This window comes from Cyprinodon variegatus, unplaced genomic scaffold (genome assembly GCF_000732505.1).
Source record: "Cyprinodon variegatus isolate N-32 unplaced genomic scaffold, C_variegatus-1.0 Scaffold516, whole genome shotgun sequence".
NCBI lineage: Eukaryota > Metazoa > Chordata > Actinopteri > Cyprinodontiformes > Cyprinodontidae > Cyprinodon > Cyprinodon variegatus.
This window is the reverse complement of record NW_015150969.1, coordinates 181830-187838: the sequence shown is the minus strand read 5'-3', so window position 1 is coordinate 187838 and position 6009 is coordinate 181830.

Sequence of the window (6009 nt, the reverse complement as noted above, 5' to 3'; positions counted from 1 at the left end):
TATATATATATATATATATTTATATAGTATTTTTACAATTTTGGTATAATTACACTTTTGGTATAATTACTGATTTAAGTGTGTTGCTCTGTCGGGGAAAGGCACATTTTACATTTAGATTATGTTTTATAGTCTCTATTCTTCAGTTAATGATGAATCACTTACTAAATTAGTTGACAATTATTGAAATAATCAATTAATATCATTCATTTTTTCAGCCCCAGATAAAATACATGAATTGGGCGACACAGAGTAACTACAGCCCAGATGTTCAACTTTTATAGTGAAGTTAATATTTTAATGAATGTATTATTTTGCTTGATATAAAAAGAGCATAGTAGGTAAAAATATAAGAGTGGGGTTTACCTCTGCATAATTCTATATCTTCAAAAGAAAATACTGTATTTACCTTCTCTATTAGTCATTCAAATGAAACCATTTTCAAAGTGGAAAACAGTCCTAATTCCACATTCATCAGAGCTGGTGACACTTCAAACATTGATAAACAGCATCTAATGAGTGTAGTGCTTATAACATTTTTATTAATGGAGCAAAATTATGCTTTTCTCTTTTAACAATGAATTGCTCTTATCAGCATGGATGCTCACATCGAGCATAAAAAAGGGCATGCATATTGCATAGCACCAATGACACCTGACCAATTGTGTCCCTACCAAAGTTCAAATCAAACCTACGCCCTTGGTTATGCTTATCCAGATATATTGGCTGACTTAAACTCAGCGTTGAGTTACCTGGTTGATATCACCTGTTCTGAAACCATTAATCTTGAATATCACATGGTAAAATAGGTTTACTCAGGACATCCATCTCCATCCAGACTATGTTAAAACTAGTCGGCTTACAAGAATAAGCGTTAAAATAGAAAATAAATATATGCACAAAATGTAGGATGTTTAAAGATTTGGTGAACAACTGCATTTCAGTTGGGATGGAGTCGGTTTAGGGACTCCCGTTAAGTTCTAGGCTTTTTCCCCAGTTTTCGAAGTTTAGCCCTTCTTTACAGGATTAACGCAGAGGAGTAAAAACACAAACAAAAACACAACAAAAAAGCCTCCAGCAGCTGCAAATACTAAGGATTACATCGTATAAATTGTTTGACAACCACCATTTAGAAGAGCAACATGCAGCCTGATCCACTGGGACCCCCATCAATTCAAGATTCTATTAAAATTTATTAAATGCAGATATGTAGAAGGTGATAATTTGCAGTGCAGCAGTGAGACAGCCTTGTCACCGAGCACAAGACTCGCCGAGTGCAAATTCCAACTGGAACCTGCTTCTCGAACATAAGTGAGATGTGTGTGACATCATCCCTAAATGTGTGTAACATGGCTTTAATATGTTTTATTTAATATTTAATATACAGACCATAACCATCACAGTTCTATGTATGGTGTTTCCAGATAAATAAATAGACACTTATTAGAAAAAAAACAATCTTGTGTGTCTTCTTCAATGTTTTATATCAGTTTATATTTTTATAAATTTATTTTTATTTTTGTCTAATTTTTCTTTGTTACATCCTATTGAATGCTTTGCATATGTTTTTCTTCAAATTCTTCTACTTTAGAATTTCATTACATCTAATATGCAGTGATGGCAGTTGTCTTTATGTCACTTTTAATTTTATGTTTTTAGTTAAATCCAACCCAAGCTAGGCCATAGAACCCTCCTGATAAAAGAACTACTTTTATGAGACAGTTATATTAATATTTTGGGTGTGTTTAATAAGAAATGTTATTGAATGAATTCTAACAAATTTTTTAGTTTTGTTAAGGTCAAGTTGAATTACTACTGTTTTAATTTATCTCTGCTAGATCAGATACACATGTAGACCTCTAATAAATCTGTATAATCCGCTTTGTTTTTAAAAATTATAAATATAAAAATTACAACCACGGATGTCTGGGGGACAGTGATTAGCCTACATGTTATGAATGTTAGCGTACCATAAATGATAAATTATGAAGAGTTTAGTTTGTGCCTTCAAGTCGTCACCCATAGGAAGACGTTACTTGCATATAACCTAACGGAATATCTTCAGAACGGCTCCAAATGACACTAAACCAATATGGGTGAGTAGAACATGATGTAATAACGTAAAATCAAAAAGCCAATGTAAAAAAAAAAAACGTCGTTCCCCTTTAAATCCAATACAGATATTGTAAGATGACTTGAACTATTCATACGGGATTAACCTTATTGTTATTGAGAGTTTTTTTCTCTCAATAACAATCATTTAAAAACAGCTTGTCTCAGTTTATGAGGTTATTGAAAGCATCATCACCAGCTGTATCACTGTATGGGGCGGGAGCTGCACTGATTACAACAGGCCACGTCCCACAATGCAATGCGGATCTCGAGCCCTATTGGCTTTTTTATGCTTATAATGAAAATGAAAAATCTAAAATAAAAATAAAATATATAGAGTTTAGCACATTTTCCCAAAGTATGAGTTTTAGTCTAACCTAGATGGGGTTATCTATGTGTGCTACAAGTTTGGTGGCACTACAATGATCTAAAGTGTAAAAATTGGCTTTTTTTTTGCTTAATAACAATGAAAAATGTAAAAAAAAAAAAAAATACAGTTTAGCATATTTTCCCAAAGTAAGAGTTGTAGTTGTAGTCTGAACTAAATGAGGTTACCTATGTATCCTAGAAGTTTGGAGGCACTACAATGATCTATAGTGAAGTCATTAATCATTTTATACTTATTCTAATAAACAAAGCGACACCAAGGAGAGGTGGATTATTATCAAATTCATTTCATGTGTATCTCATCTCATGTCATTTATATCACATTAAGTGGATTAGAAAATAATGCTTTTCTGAAGAGTTTCCAAAGCCTAGATCACAAATGGCACCTCTATTTTATTATCAGAATAAGTATAAAATAAGCAATAATTACACTCTAGATCACTGTAGTGCCTCCAGGATACACAGATAACTTCATCTGGATCATACTACAGCTCTTACTTTGGGAAGATTGGCCAAACTGTATTTATGGAGATTTATTTCATTGTTATTATAAGCATGTAATAGCCAATAATTACAATATATATCATTGTAGTTCCACAAAACTTGTAGCACACATAGATAACCTCATCTAGTTCAGACTACAACTCTTACTTTTGGAAAATGTGCTAAACTCTATTTTTTTTGTTTTTTTTCACTGTTATTATAAGCATATAAAAGCCAATAATTACTTATGACTTAGATTTATTTTGTCATTTTGTATACACAAGTATAAATAAAAAGAAATTTCATTTAGATCAGCTGTAGAGAATTTCATATTTTAAAGTGCAGCTTTGAAAACAATAATACAGTTAAAAAAAATAGTAATATACACATATGACTGTATATTTACAGTTCTAACATTCTTTTTTTCTTTCTCACTTTGGGAAGATAGGCCAAACTGTAGATCATTGTAGTGCCACCAAACTTGTAGCACACATAGATAACCTCATCTAGTTCAGACTACAACTCTTACTTTTGGAATATGTGCTAAACTCTATTTTTTGAGATTTCTTAATTGTTTTTATAAGTAAGCCAGGTGCACAATCTCTGCAACTGGAAGGACTCACCTTGGGTTTGAAAACTGCTAAATTGTTGCTTCATATATAGTGCTTTTCCTTGGGTGGAATAAATGTTACTGCTAAACTGAAATCATACTGTTTGCCATTATCTAAGCTGAAATGTTGAAAGACGTGAAAAGGCGAGACCAGACAAAATACAATTATTCTCTAAGTTGTTCTTTGTTTCACATATTGAGCTTTGCAATATAAATGAGTCTGTTGCTGAATGGACAATATAAATAGGCTCTGCCTTGCCTTGTTGGAAAAGCATGGTTATGACCTGTTCTCAGCTCAGGAACTAGGACCCGTATGATATCTGGTTATTCAATAGGTTTGCCTAAATAAAAGATTTAGATATGACTTATCAAGATATTCCTGCAAAAAGGTCTGATGTTTCAGTGGCAGGTAATGAAAAGTTTTTGGAGCATGCTCTTGTTCTGATGCCAGTTTGTTTCAGCCTTTATCCAGTCTCATGTAGAAGGGCGACTTATTTGCATTACAAGGACAGTTAGCAAGGTAGAGTGAATACACAAACTTGAAGAGGGGAGGGGGGCTTGCAGGAAAATTGGAATTCTCCAGGATTTCTAGTGCTAATGCACTTTTGCTCATGGCAGGAGAAACAGACAGTAAAAACGAGACGTTATTCTTCCCCATAACACGCTTTGCATGTGTGGTCAACCTGTTAGTGGCAGGGATGCGACAACTGTAATATAAATGATTTTACTGCGATTTGATCTGCGCTCTCCCCAATTCAGCCAGGCCGGCGTATTATAGTGCATACCCACTTTTGCGCCGCTGACAAGCTGCTATAACTTGAGAGAGGCAGTGTGTGCAAATTTGGAAAGCACAGAGGATGCTCATTGTTAGAGTGATAACTATCCTGTGATTCAACCAGAAGGGTCATAAACTTTTATGACCCCTAGTAGGTCATGAGGCAGAATCACACGGTTGTGTGACTTCCATCCAGCCAGTTGGTCAATTCACACTATCTTGTTACCTGCATCCTCCCAGACAATCATGACTGGGTCTTCTGTTTTAGGCCCGCCTGTTTCATGTTGTAAACTGTTAATAAAAGGCTTGGCTATGAAGGGATCTGTGTGAGAAGGTGCTGGTTTTCCTCACAGGGCTGTGTGACTTCCATCCAGCCAGTTGGTCAATTCACACTATCTTGTTACCTGCATCCTCCCAGACAATCATTACTGGGTCTTCTGTTTTAGGCCCGCCTGTTTGATGTTGTAAACTGTTAATTAAAGGCTTTGCTATGAAGGGATCTGTGTGAGAAGGTGCTGGTTTTCCGGGCCAGCAACTTCTCTCCACAAAACCCTGTCTCTGTGTTGATCATTTCCTTTTAATCTTTTAAACTCACATTTTTCTGGATTATAACCCAACACTCATTGCTCACTTTACTTGGTCAGTCTACTCTACTCATCTTGCAGCAATACACCATGCACAAACTCACACCGCCGCAGAACCTAGTCACCGGACCAGATGTTTACTTTTTTCTGGAATCAGGAGTCATAGTGTTTTTCTGAAGCAGTGCTTGGTTATTTGCAGAAGGGCAAATCATTGCAGTGAAGGCAGAGTGAGGGAGGGCACGTTGAGTTCATCATGTGACCAGCCACGGTTACTGTGGCACTGTAGATCTAAATCAGCGGTCACCAACCTTTTTACAGTTGAGGGCTAATTCAGGGTACTGAGTCACAGGAAGGGCTACCAATACTGACCTATGAACGGCAAGGGTCAACGTTCACCTAAACTTCATACATCCTAAACATATCTTTATCGTTTCTTTAAATTCATAATTTTCTTTTAGACATTTTCATTTTGAAATCTCTATAAATGCTTAAATGCCATATATGATTAAATGATGAAATGTTCTATAACCCAATTAAAAAAAGAAGAGCAACAGAATACAGTGAAATTTCAAACGTAGCTCACTGTTGAGTTGTTCTATTTTCAGAAGACTCTAAGGCCACCCCTTGAGGGCCCCTTGAGGGCCCCTTGGTGCCCGCGGGCACCATGTTGGTGACCCCTGATCTAAATTATTTTTATTTTGGGCATGCACACACACACAAACACACACACGCACATAGATACAAGCACACAATAAATAAATATATATATGAATTGACACAAGGAGGGGATACATTTTTTTTTTCTTTTTTTTATTGTTTTTTTTTTTGTCTTTTTAATGTGCAAATTAAAAGCTGTGGCCTTTATTTAGGCCAGAAAACACTTTCAAGCTGGAGGCCTGTGTTTGTCTAATAGCCTCTGTAGGGAGGAAATCTTCTGTTTGCCTGCAGGCCTCTGGTCGGATGGTGGTTTCCATGTGTGGGGGGGCCTTGGTTCATGTACAGCCCTGCGTCTCGATGGTGGCTTGAACCAAGGCCCCCCCACACATGGAAACCACCAT